Here is a 14,646-nt window from a genome sequence, read left to right as displayed (position 1 = left end):
CTCTACGTTCTATCTTCTTCAGAGAATATAAAAAAGTTCAAGTGAGTGAAAGTGGAACTGGTACCGGAGCAGACGAAGTGTACGTGCCTGATTGGGTGCACTACAATGAATTAAGCTTTTTGGCAGAAGTGCAGAGGCCAGCCAGAGCAGGCTGTCACATTCACGCATGACGGTATCTTTTTTGGAAATGAGTGGACCAACTTTTTCCAGCAAAAGCGAAAAAGTGAAGTTGTCCATTCTGAGGCAATTTTTGTAATCATCCTCATCAATGATATTGAGCAAATTCGTGTCACAATAGTTCACACGATCAACGAATAATTTTTTCATCACGTTGACGAAAAGAAGAAAAAACATTTTTTTTCTTTTTTTTTCAAATGATAAGGATAACAAGCACAATGCTGCCATTTTCCTCCTCCTAATTATATTTTGCGTAGTGTTTAATCGATATATTTTTTGATTAAGCGATGTATACCGTCCTAAAAACAAACTAGAACTGAAGTTGGAATACCAGTTGGATAGAAAGTCGGAGCGTGAGTGGAGACGAATATTCAACTAGTAGTACTACCAAGTACTACTAAGGGGTTCCGCAAGTTGGACCGTGAATGCCCAGCATTAGGGTATTTAACATAAATGTACCCTTGTTTTTATTTACTATTCAAGGTTGTTGTCATCTGAGGAAATGTAAGTAATATCTGCAAAATAATTATTTCTTGCTTTAATAATGTGGCGTATGCTATTATCTGAGGAATTATATGCGTAAGTACTACGATTTAATTCCTAAAAAGTAATTAATGCAACTAGGAAAAATTATTTGCAATGTTTTTCTAAACTGTATTAAAATATGGGATAATTTTAAACGAATTATTAAAATATCAATTATTTACAAGTAAAAACACTTCATCTTTTAACTGAACTATAGGCTGGAAAATAAAAAATAAAACTGTAAATCACAAATCATCATCATCATCATCATGCAACCTCTTCTGTCCACTGCTGGACATAGGTACCTCCCATTTTTCGCCACTCTTCACGGTTCTGTGCTTCTTGTTGCCATCACATATCACGCATCGCAAATGGACAAAAGTAGCCGAACTCACTTGTCTATCATACATTCTAGAAAATTTTGAATTCGATCATTTGCGGCGCATAAGAAAATATGTTTCCTTGCTTATCACTTTACATTGTAACAGAAGAATATTATATTTCTGCTTATAATAATAAAAATAATACATTAGATCTAGTTTATAAAATAAGTTTTCTATAATTTACTATAAGTAGTATATTCCTTTTGTTTTAGAACGGTATTCAAATATTTAACCTCTCAATAGAAAGAATGCTAGCAACCGCAGATGCTTGTTTGGTGTGTATGTACATAATGTCTTTTAAAAACATGCCAAAACGTGTTTCAAAAATACAATACCCGCAATTAATTGTGCACATTGCGTTTACATCAGTAAACAAAATGAAATGCAATTATCGAGATTCAAAGTTTAGGTCTCGGAAAAATTTAATTCTCTTGATTGTCAAATAACCGAAAACTCTATTTAATATCGACATTAATCAATGTCCTGACATTATGTCCAAATGTGTTTACACAGCAAAATAAAGACACAACAGATAAATTTACAGAAGAATCAGCAGATTGCTGCAACTACACAACGAAGCAAATACTTTTATTTTATAAGCGTCAACAAAAAACTAAAAATTCCGTCAAAGGAAAAACTGAAATACAAAGTAAACGTTTAATTTGCATGGTATAAAACAGAAATGACAACACAGCCCAAAAAAAAAGAAAAAATCTTGTTGAGAAATAACAAATTTTAAATATTTTTGATGTTCTGATTTCAAAAGTGACTTCTTTTTCTTAGTAGTTATTTTTTTTTTAACTCGATGGTATAATTTTAACTTCGCTCGAAGATATACACAAAGGTACCTGGAAATCAACAGATGTACTTATGTCATGTATCGACAGTAAATATGATAGATTATTCTATTGCAGACTTAAGACACCAATCTAGTATAATAAACGTTCGTACCAGAAAACGAGCAAATAAGGGTTCTGATTACTACTGGATTGAAAGTAATCTAAGGGCCAGAATTTTAAACGTTTAAAAAAGAAAATAGGTTCTAAACATAATCGATACAATGTAGAAGGACTTCAAAATTCGAACAAAAATAGAAAATATAAACAAAATATAAACATAAATTAAACTAAAAAACAGACGTGATGGGTTTTGAAACATCATAAAAGAAGCAGTTAAAGAGTTACTAGGTATGAAAGGTAAACAAAGAAGAACAAGAACCAATGGCTATTTTAATAAAGAATATCAAATTATAATGGACAGAAAAAACAGTGCATATTGAATAATGCAACAGAACCCCACAAGCAGAGGAAGAATAAATAAAATAGGATAAAATAGAATAGAATAAAATAGAATAAAGATAGAACAAGAAAAAATAAAATCTACCCCAGAAAGAAGAGAGAAACAATGAACAAAGAACTTCAAGAACTACAAGATCTAAGTAAGCCAATAGAGAGAAAATTTCACCAGAAACTGAACAAAATCAAAAAGAAATCCAAACAAAAGAAGTAAAGAGATAAGGAAGGTATTATATTGTCAGAACAGCAACAAAAACTACGAAGATAGAATTCCTGGATGAGACTAAAAATATTTTAGATTATATTGATATATTAGATGTTCATTTGTAATACTCCATTTAACGTTTTTTACAAAAACAATTTTTTTAATTAATATGTGTTCTTATATGTCACACGCCAAATAAAAAAGGAATTCTTCGCTACTGATACGCTTCTTGGTAAAACTCAATAGGACAGCTAAATTATACGATATCACGCGTATGACTTATTTCATTATTTCTTTGCTGGAGAATAGTATTATATATTTATTAGGCTTTAGAGGTGTTGAATGTCGAGGGCTTTAAGTGAATTAAATAGTGAAGAAGATTTGTAATAGCTGAAGTAAAATGTGCTAGGGCTCCGTCGTAAAAAACCACATTTCACGGCGTATTTGTAAAGGCACGTTTTTAAGAAGTACCAGCAAAACATTTTATAGGAAATTATAGTAGGCCTCTCCATTTAGTGTTTGGGTAATTCTTAATTCTAATTGGTCCTATCAAACAATTTTTAATTATTTCAGCCCTTAAATTTATTCTAAATTTTCGTTAAAAATTTGTTCTACGTATTAAATAATGGTTGTGTTCACCCCATATATGGCAATTATAAAAATTATACACACCGTTTCTGGTGAAATATGCTTCATCCGTACATAACACTTTAGATGGATTCAGATTCTCTAACGAGTGTATCTTGAAACCACCTACAAAATGTTAATTTTAGAGGATGATCACCTTGTAAATCTTGTACTCTTTAGTAGTGGTATAGATGTAGAAGTTGTTCCCTAAATGTTCTATGAACAACGTTTTTTTGACATTCCAATATACATAAATTCCCGACCTAAATTTGGACAGCTAAATTACTGTTACACTGCGCTTCTCCATAATCAACATATTATCATGTTACTCACGAATCGAAAACATTTTCGCGCTGACACTAAACACAATTGTTCCAAAATATCTATTTACTAAAGTTGGAACTGTCTACGCTTAGATTTTCGTACTGCACGTAGTTTACAGATTTCTTTTTGCATAACAAAAACTTTTTTGGTCAAACGGTTGAATTAAGAAAACAATGGTATAAGACGTTTTTGCTCTAAATGGTGCCTTCTACCTATACCTATTAAGAACGTACTATTTTCGAGGACACCCTGTATAGCAGCCTAAAGTATTTTAAAATATGGTGTAATCGTCGTATATTAGAGTAACTTAAACTTTTTTCTTCAAATACATACATAGATTATACATATTATAAAGCTACAAGCGAACCAGTGTCTTAGGTTTTTAAATTAGCAATCCTTTTTGTTGAGTTGTTTAATCCCCTTATAAGGTTTTCAAGATCTTTTGATATTATCACATTTTAAATGCCACAATTTGTCTACGCTTTGTTTGTTTAGTGTTTAGATGTCTACACCACACACCAATATCGAGAAAATTTACAATTTAACCATTTGTAATATTAGTTTCAAACTTATTTAGTTAACTCGTTAACCGAACACCACTGTTTTTTGTTAGATTATGTCTGAGTTTAAATTTAGATGAGGCTGTGTAAAAACGTTGAAATCACACAATTCTTCTCTAACGTGATTAACTTGGATTCTGTTTACCTTTTTGTAACATCAAGATTCTATTACAAATCGACTCTTTACTAGACCAAGTATGTTTATAAAACTGCTGAATCTACAGGGTTAACTTAAAGTGTACCGAGAGTATTTTGAAACTAGACACGCATGTTATCTAATACGTATGCCCTAATTTTCTATTAAAAACTATTATTTATTTCAATAGAATAATTTTGATACTTCTAATATTTTTGGATTACTGTATTTATCTCAATATTTTAAGATATGTCTTGTTTACTACTTTAATACCACAATATCATTCTAGTAAATCTTCGGACTCAGCGTTGGACGATCTAAACAGACTTGTCTCAAAGTCAATAGACGACCCAGTTTTTTAGATATTGCAGTTTTTTAGATATTGAAGGGACATTTAATATTGTTACAACCAACTCTTTGGTTAAAGTATTTAAAAGATAAGGTACACCTGCGGTAATATAAAGATGGATAAGTGCATCCCTGGAGAATAAGATAGTAATATCCACTCTGGGTAAAGCAAGAGCAGGTAGAGGCTGTCTATAAGGCGAAGATCTATTACCTTTACTTTGAGTAAGTTTGAAAGATGATCTTCTCAAAAATCTATCCACAAAAGACTCTTACTGTCTAGGATAAGCTGACGATATTTGAGTAATCGACAGGGACAAATTTGACCAAGTTTTATATGGGAGAATGCAAGCAGCCCTAAATATGGTTGATAACTGATGTAAACAAGAGATACTGAGAGTGAATGTAAAAACACAAATCATCAACTTCACATAAAAGCATTACAAAACCCAAACCACCGATGCTAAGAGGAACAGAGATTGCATTTGCCGAAGAAACAAAATATCTTTTGTGGACGTATTTTTATTATAGTGGGAGTAATAAGGCTACTAAGTAATACACAAAGGCTAGCAGGCTAGCATATCTGTGTATTACGGAGGCCATAAAAACAACTCCGAGAGTGGCATTGAAAGTCCTGCTGAATCTTTCACCACTTCATATCTTTATACAGGGCGAAGCTAGATCTGTGATGCAAAAAATAATATATAGTCAGCATAAATACATAGTCAGCAACACATAAGGCAGACTCATTTGGCTGACAATAGAAAGCCAGTCGAGGACCTAAAAGCAGATATCGTAATGAAGCAGATAAGCAACGCAACAGCTATGAGATATAGCTTTGACAAAAAAATCAAAATTAATATACCAGGCAGGGCAAACTGGAAGGAAGGTGTACCTATACAAGCAGATGCTGCCTGGTACACTGATAGCTCAAAAACATCTGACGATCTAGAAGCCGGTATACTAAGGTAGTAACAAGAACGGCTACAAGAAAGCGGGTAGCTCACAAATCTCTGAAATGGTGGAGGAATTCACTAGGTCAAAGAATTTGAAACAGTTCATTATAATACAACATTTGCCAAAATTTACAACAGACCTAATATGCAAGACAGGGAAACAGTCAAAGCCATAGTAGGTCTGTTAATAGGGCATTGTAAGCTCAATAGGCAGTAGAAGCTGACGGGATTAGCAGATGATGACAAATGCAGATTCTGTCACCTAGAGGAAGAAACAGCAGAGCACATTTTGTATCAGTGAGACAACCTGTAGCATTTCGATTTCGATAATATAAACATTTTTAGTGTGTTTATATAACACAGATAAGTATTTCTTTTGATGTTGATGCCGCTTTAGGATATTTTGCGCGTTAAATAAACAGGAATCTTTCCGTTTATGCTTTGTTTATACCGGGTTGAGCGAATGATGTCACTCTACGATGTGTCGCCAAAGTGGTCAGTTCATTGTTTAGTCCGGATTTTTCTTTTTCAAATTCGTTATTGTTGTTCGTTATTCGTTTTTGTCATGGAAATATAGTGTAATAGGCAAAAGCCGGCAATTTTTTAAGTTGAGAGGTGAATTTGAGCTCAAAATGCTACTTGGCAGTTTTTGTTGAGTCAATCACCGATTGGTTGTGTTCTGCCGTATGTGGGAGATTTGTAAGACGGCATTTCTAACTATTTGAGAGGTCCACATTGTTTTAAGACGGAATTAAGTGGTCGAGTTTTAAAGATTGCAGTTTGTTGTCATCCATAATAATTCGAAGCCCGAATCAGTGTCCAAATTCCCAAGAATTGTCCATTTGTGTTCCATGGTCACCTCAGACCAATTGCAGTTTGTGTGGGACACAGTTGTGTGTTGTTAGCAGTGTTTTTTAATCCATTCCAATCCCAAAAACTTTCTTAAAGGATATACACCAGTCAATGATACCAGGTACTTTTTATTAAAATTATTTGTCTGAGTAGAATTATCTGGGTAAAAAGAAAAACCTTTCTTTCTATCCAGCAAGAGGATTCTTTTAAACGGCGTCCAAATTGAAATAGTTTAGGAACCTTCTTGTGTTTTAATGCCTATGTAATTTATGTGAGTATTTTTTTTTATTTCTTTCTTTGTAGTTACCCCTTTCCAGTCCCTCCTTTATTCACATACTTACGACCCAGCTCTCCAACCCAAATAAGAGTGGCAGTTCGCAAACGTTTCGATTTGTTTGCTTACCCTATCTCCATTCCAAGAATTGCTCAGTCCCTACTTTCAACCCTCTATAAGTGATACCCAATGTGTTCAAGTCAAATTAAATCGTTACAAACCAGGCAAATGTATGATGTTGTATACATTAGGCGAAAAAAACCACCAGCAAAAATCCGTATAAAAAGTTTAGTCCTAAAGTTACTAGACCTTTTGAAAAGTGTTATGCTAGATAACGTAATTTAGGATAAGAGAACCACAATAGATCCAAAATGGTTGCCACTAGGATAGGCCAAAAGCTACCTCGTTAAATCTATCTATACATTTACTTACATCTATAGAGTTTCTTATCTTTATTGCTTTAATTATATTATGTTCTCCTTATACTCTTATGATTTGTGAAAATTCTTTCTGTTCATTAATTTGCTATACTCGACCACCATACTGTTCTGCTAACTCGTCTGATTTGTTTTGTATTTACGTAATTCTATTATTGTATATTCAAGCGAGTTTAAGTAAGAAAGTTTTTGTACTTTTTTATTCGTTTTCTTACTTTTGGATTTGTATAATCAACTATTTTCTACCTGAACCTAAAGTAACACTAATAAAACGACTTTTTAAGATCGAATCTAAATTAAACCAAAAATCCTAGCATCACTGAAATCTAGAAAAGCAGGATACGTAAGACACATGCAAAAATTTAAAAATAAGATCTGCTACAATTTATTATTAATACTTCAAGCTAAATGAACAACATCATGGCTAAACAATATTTACTAATAAACCTGAATATCACATCGAACTTTTGAGAACTGCAGTTGATAAAATAAATTGAATGTTGCAAAGAAGATTACCACTAGATATATCCTGTAATATCTTTAAAAATTGGGAAATTTTTACTTACACCCGACCTGACCTTTTTTTGCTCGTTAATTAAAACACCACCCTTCAGTTTGGTAGATTAAATTTTGTTTTCGAATCGAGTGGTTTGACATATGATGTGGTTCTTTAGCTAATTCCATTTAATTCCTCCTATGTTTTATCATTTCCTAATCAAATACTTTGTTATATCCGTCACGAACAGGCGGTACATTTCCAGAAACGAGTCGTTGAAATATAAAGATGTACGTACAATGGTGTATGTTTTATTTCAGGTTATATATATATATATATATATATATATATATATATATATATATATATATATATATATATTGAAATGTTATTGGAAATAGGAGAAAGAAAAATAGTGATTAAAAATAATTTATAAGTTACACACTAGATAATATTAGATATAAAAAGTATTTGGTTATTTTAATAAGTTATATACTAGGGAATATGATAAAAATTATTTATATGAGGGCATTTTTAAGAAATTAGCATATAATAAGTGTAAAAAGTTTTTTTTTAATAATTATAATATTTTAAATATATTGAAGTGAGCCATGTGCATAGGCAACCAGATATACATACTCTGAAAGTGACAGACATTTAAATGGGGCAGTCCAACACATAACCTCAAACCGAACTGTCAAAATGTCTGGAGGGCAAACAATGGATAGAATAGCATTGTGATTTGCAGTAATAGACAAATATTTAATTGTAGTTATTCAAATATAATTAGTAGATGACCTAATAATTGATAAAAAACAATTTTCTTTAATATAATTCTTATTCACATTGATTACATGAAGATAATTATAATTTAATGAGGTAAGTTGAAAAGTTCCTAATAGTTTAGTTAAGTCGTTTAACAACCACAATTATTATCAATATATACTTATAATGATTGATAAGAATTTACTTTTATATATATTAGCGTATTCGGCATATCGCTAATATTTCTCAGTTATAGATTTAGCTTCATTTAAGCATTTTAGTATTACACAAAATCAGCTGCTGAAATTAAAATAATAATACAATTTTAATATTTTTGAACTAGGTGAGACTCAAACCATTTTTTTATAATATAGTAAAGACATTTACACCTTTTTAATTGATAAGAAACCTAAATGTTTATTAATTTGATGAATGTTATTTTGTTTCAGAAATGGATTGAAGTCATTACTTTAATAACTTGAAATTAGAGAATCCTGATGTAGCAAGCAGATATCTAGAGAAATTGAAAGTAATCAACAACATAGATCCATATATACTATTTCAGAAAGGGAATTAAGTTACAATCCAAATGATTTTCCCCAATAAGCAGCATAGATGTAGTGAGCTATTTAGTGTTGAGCACCAGTTTTTATACACAACAGCAAATGAAAGCCTACAAAAGCCTGCAAGCATACAAATAATTTGAAGCAGGTTTTGTGGGTCAAAAGTTGTACATGACAAGTTTATGACATTAGGCAAAGTGAGTATCGTATTTGAGGAGCAAATGTTTTATGCTAGTTGTTACAATATATGAACTTGTTCTTTTATTGTTACAGATTAAACATTCACAAAAAATGAACAAGCCACCACTATAAGCATGGGTTGTGTGTAACTAAGATGGAAGTATAGAAACAGGACATTGTACATGCATGGCAGGTGCAGGAGAAGTGTGTAGCCATGTTGGTGCGATATTGTATGGACTACAATATATAGCTGAATCAAAAGATAATGTATCATGTACAGATGTGAGGTCCCTCTGGAATTTGCCCAAAACTGCAAAGGTTGAATGTAAACCAATTAGAGGTATTGATTTTGGCAAAATATTTTCTGGATCAAGAATTCCCTTAGAAGTGCCTTGCATGAGTGATGACCATATTGTGCAGTTTTTGACTCACATTGAAGAAGCTGGAAGTTCATCCATTTTAAGCAGAGTGACAGAACCATTTGCTGAATCATTAAGAAGAATGTTGATATCACCAATTAACCCATTTTCTTCATTATATAATGACAAGTACATTTCATACACATACATTCAGTTAATGGAAGTTGTTAATAACTTAGTTATAAGTTTGGATGAAAGTGAATGTATAACCATTGAAAAGAGTACACTAGACCAAAGTAAGTCAGGACAATGGTTTCATCAAAGAAGAGGAAGAATAAAAGCATCAAATTTAAAGCAGCTGCCAATTCTCGCATTGAAAAACCGCTTATCCCTAATTAAAACTATATGTTATCCAGAACAAAGTTTGTTCAAAACAAGTGCAACAGAGTGTGGGAAAATAATGAAAAAAATGCAGTAGAAGCTTTTCGAAAATATTCATATAGTACCCATGAAGATCTAGTCATAAAAAATGCTAGATTTTTCATTAAGCCTGAATTTCCACAACTTGGTGCTACTCCTGATGCAATGGTTTTTTGCAAATGTTGCAGTAGGGGATGCTTAGAAGTGAAAAGATATGTCAATAGCAGAGTTCATTAACTTACCTTCATCATGTCTTATTATAAATTCTGATGGAGAAGTTCAATTAAATAGACAACATAAATATCACTATCAAATTCAAATGGCTCTCTATAATGTTCAATATTGCTATTTTGTAATATGGTCTCCAACTGAATTATATCATGAAAAAATTATGTTTAATAAAGAATTTTGGAAATTTTACAGTTTTAAATTTTAAAGTTTTTTCATAAAAAAATTATAATTCCCGATTTACTTTGCAAATATTTTAGCAAACTTAAAAACAATTTAACATGGTGTACATGTAAAGGAATTGACGATGGCCAACCAATGATAAAATGCGAAAATGAAAACTGCAGTATTTCTTGGTTCCACTTTAAATATGTGAATCTCTTAGAGGTACCTACCTACTAACTTATGGTTTTGTGATCTTGTTCTCTTTAGATATGGAATCTTTAATTTTTATTGTGTCAAGTAAATTTTTTGTTTGTAAATATTAAATTATTAATTTTTAAAACAAATAATTAAATTATCAATAAAACCAAAATATAGTAAATTTGTTTCTCAAATTATTATTTTTAATATTGGCGTTATCTTTATTTTGTAGCATTTTTGTATTCGAATATAATATGGTATATAGTTGTGAATAAAACAAATTCAAAATAAATGTTTTTTATTACAAATGTATCAAAATTAAATGTCACAGAAATTAAATAACATTTATTAAGCAATATTAACAATATATAATAATAATGGTAATATAACTTTCTCCATTCCGTGATTGTCTTTTAAAAAAGGTTTCAAATTTTAGGGCAAAAATGCTTCTTTATTCTTCAATTACAAATTCCAAAATAAAAGTACAATTTATTATGTTACTTTGAAAATGAGAGAGAATAATATGCTTACATTACAATTTAAGTTTCAAAAAATAAGGAAAAAACAAGAATCAAATTATATTAACAGAACTGAATGTACATACAAGTTGAGAGCATAATTTAAATAATAATAGCAAACTAAAAGCATAAAAATAAGTTTATTTATTCAAATAGGGAAAGCCCTAATACATACAAATAAATAATCAATTTATAACATTAATACATAATAAGATAAAAATAACAATTACACTTAAAATATAGTACCTACACTTATTAAAAATATAAAACAATAATATATAACATAAAACATGACTACAAAACAACTACCTAACTATTGGTGCTTTTAAAATGGTCCATTAATTTGCTTTTAAACATAATATGTAACTCACAAAAGTAAGCAGGGTCCAAATTATTTAAAATTTTATAAATGAACACCATTGTGAGGTAAAAGACACTTTGTTGAACTAAAACCCACTGCAGCATGCTAAGCATTGTTGCTATAGGTGTATATCTGCTTCCACCAAGAATGATTCTCATTTCACGATTTTGTAATTTTTGCAACTAGGCGGATTGATTTAAATTAAATAGAAAAATAACTGATGAGCAAAAATCGAAGTGAGGTTGAATAATTGCATTAAAAACTGTAATTTTAGTTCAAGTTGACAAATTTTTAGATATTCTTGAAAAAAAGCAGGTATAATTTTTTAGAAATCTTTTTTAATATGTAATTAAAATGGTCATTAAAAGACAATAAATTATCCAATTGAAAACCAAGGTACTTAATTGTGATGATTTCTATTTTATCATTGTTAATTTGAAGATTAATAGTATTTATATCAATATTTGAGTATTTGTATTTAGTTGTTATTATCATAGCCTTCGTCTTTAACACATTTAACTTTAGTTTGTTGATCTTTAAATATTTATTAACAGACTGCACTTCTTTGCTGAACCAACCTTATGGCTTATGGTTTCGTCATCTTGCCGAAACCTTTTAAAAGGGACTGTCGGTATCCTAAAATACCCCATATGATTCCTGTTAGATCTGTTGGAGCATCCCACAACAAAGCAAACGATTGACATAATTTGCTACCTAAAAATTTAACACATATTCACATTGAATTTAATTTAAAGACTATGTAAACAAACCTTTTAAACTAATTTTTCAGTTTCACAACAGAAGTTTTTTTGAAAAAGTCCTATTCTTAAATATTTTTTAAGCCGTTTATTTCCGTTTTCCAATCACTGAACTGATAATTTTACTCACAATTTATATAATTAATTGAAAACACTATTAACTTTCAATACGGCTAAATAGTTTGTTTGCCCTCCAGACACCATATTGGATTTAATTTGACAGCTCGTTGGACTGCCCTATAATAATTACGAATATAAAGTGGGGTTATTTGTTAATTTGAAATGTTTAGTTTACATATAGTTACGGATTTGAAATAGTGTAGTTTATTCATTTAGGTTGTTTAAATTTACACATAAGTTTATATTCTGATCTGAAAAGCCTAAATGTCAATAAAATTCTCGATAGAAAAGTAAAGAATTCTCTAGAATACAGAATTTAACCTTTGTTTACGGAAGAACTTTCTCGAATATGGTTATGTCTGTGGATCAAAGATATACTTTTTCGAGAACATTCATATATAGAACAATTCGAATAGGATTTCTTGCCAGATGGTTCTGGAACATTGAAAAGGTATAAATACTCGGTGATTTGGATTCAAAATGGCCAGAAAGTTAGTATAAGGTCGGTCAGACAGTTAGTTACAGTAAGTTCAAGATTAGTTAGTCAAGTATAAAGTATGCAATAATCAGTGATTTAGTATTAAAATTTGATAGTATTGGAAAGTATATTAGAAGAATATTATTGAAGATTAAAAATTATGTTATGTATAAATGGTGATTGGATATGGGTATATTAAAAAGAAGAATAAATATAAATGCTATTAAGAAGAAAAATATTTTAAATTGGTGGAAGCTGATAATTGGAACAAGGAATTTCACAAAAACAAGGATAACCGAGGCTGAGAACAAAGACATTGAGTGGTGATTAAAATCTATATAGTGAAGAACATTTCATTTAGGCATTCAGTGACAGAAAGGTACAAAATTTTGTTAATATAATTTAGTTAGTGTCATAACAATTTCAATTTTAAAGATAGTTTGTTTAAAATTTACATTGTCTATATAATTTAATTAGTTTCATAAGAATTTCAATTTTAAGATAGTTTATTTTAAATTTACATTGACTATGTTAAATATATATTTGTGTTTCATAATAGATATAATAAAGATAATTTAAAAAAGTGCTTACAAACTAATTCTTTGAGAACCGCGATAAAAACCCTATATATATATATATATATATATATATATATATATATATATATATATATATATATAATATTAAAAAACACTCATTGCTCATTAAAACATCATTCACAAATAATACATCATAACAATATATATATATATATATATATATATATATATATATATATAATATATATCTATATATATATATATATATATATATATATATATATATATAGAAAAGAAATTTAATCTTTGCAGATTAGTTAAATAGTAAACTCTTAAATATTGGGAAAATCTGCAAGTCTACTTGCAGATTTCCCCAATATTTAAGAGTTTACTATATATATATATGTATGGTAGAATGCCTTTTGAAATCGGGTTTTCATCTTCTGTTGGGTCCTTAATTCTTTCTTGAGCATTATGAGCGTTTTCAATGGTATAATATTGAAAAGCCGTTTTTTCTTAGCGCTGTTTTCACAATATGCATTTCTGTATTTTTATGTTCTTAATCTGTCAGTCTTGCGGATCTTCGAATCAGGGTTTTAATGACTTAATGTAATTATGCAAGATGGTAATGTGATTCGGCATGTAGGTATCTGTCGGTATGTGTAGATTTTCAGTATACTCTATGTCCTATGTGCTCGTCTTCCTTCTTTATTATTAACACATCTAAAAATGGTAGTTGTTTGTTTTCTTTCAGTTCCATACTAAACTGGATTTTATGGTGTATATTATTGATATGTTCTAAAAATACCTTTAGTTTTTCTTCTCCATGTGTCCAGATTATTAAAGTATCATCCACGTACCTGAGCCAAAGTTTAGGTTTGTGTTCGGCTGTTTCTATTGCTCGCTGTTTTATTTCTTGCACAAACAGGTTTGTTATTACCAGTGATAGTGGGTTAAGCAGTGCTCTGTTAGATTTAGAGTATTCTGTAGTATTCGATACTTTCTGCTTATAATTTCTAATGATGAAACCACATCGAAGCTGACTAACAAATGTCCCGGCTCAAGAGTCACATCTTTTATACGTTTGATGAATTGGCTTGCATTCTTGACGTCAGAATCGGCTTTTTCTGCATATGATTGTAGCTGTTCAGCCAGAAATTTTGCCAGTGGTTGTAGAGAAGATCTAATAGAACTAACTATTGGTGGTAATGGTAATCCTGCCTTATGTACCTTGGGTAGGTCGTAAAGTTTTGGATGTCTTGACGACTTTCTCTAGGTATGAGATGTAACTGATGTTTTTTCTTGATGTCTGAGGTTTTGATCTTGGCTTTTTATTTGCAATATGCTTCTAGAACTAGTGGGAAGATTTACCTAAAAAATAATCTCTTTCCTAATCTGTTCA

General features: G+C 30.3%; 2 long non-coding RNA genes across 2 annotated transcripts; one reads left to right on the top strand and one right to left on the bottom strand.

Moving 5' to 3' along the window:
* Window positions 1-8,272: 8,272 nt before the first annotated feature.
* LOC140439054 (uncharacterized) lies at window positions 8,273-10,752 on the top strand. Its single transcript, XR_011950589.1, has 3 exons — window positions 8,273-8,471; window positions 8,807-9,117; window positions 9,194-10,752. It is a non-coding gene; the product is annotated as an uncharacterized lncRNA (long non-coding RNA).
* Window positions 10,753-11,109: 357 nt separating this feature from the next.
* LOC140439047 (uncharacterized) lies at window positions 11,110-12,348 on the bottom strand. The gene is made up of 2 exons (XR_011950588.1): window positions 12,120-12,348; window positions 11,110-12,063 (listed from the first exon to the last, which is right to left on the bottom strand). It is a non-coding gene; the product is annotated as an uncharacterized lncRNA (long non-coding RNA).
* Between the last annotated feature and the right edge of the window lie 2,298 nt (window positions 12,349-14,646).

Source organism: Diabrotica undecimpunctata, chromosome 1, assembly GCF_040954645.1.
Source record: "Diabrotica undecimpunctata isolate CICGRU chromosome 1, icDiaUnde3, whole genome shotgun sequence".
Lineage (NCBI taxonomy): Eukaryota > Metazoa > Arthropoda > Insecta > Coleoptera > Chrysomelidae > Diabrotica > Diabrotica undecimpunctata.
This window is presented reverse-complemented; position numbering and strand designations above follow the sequence as displayed.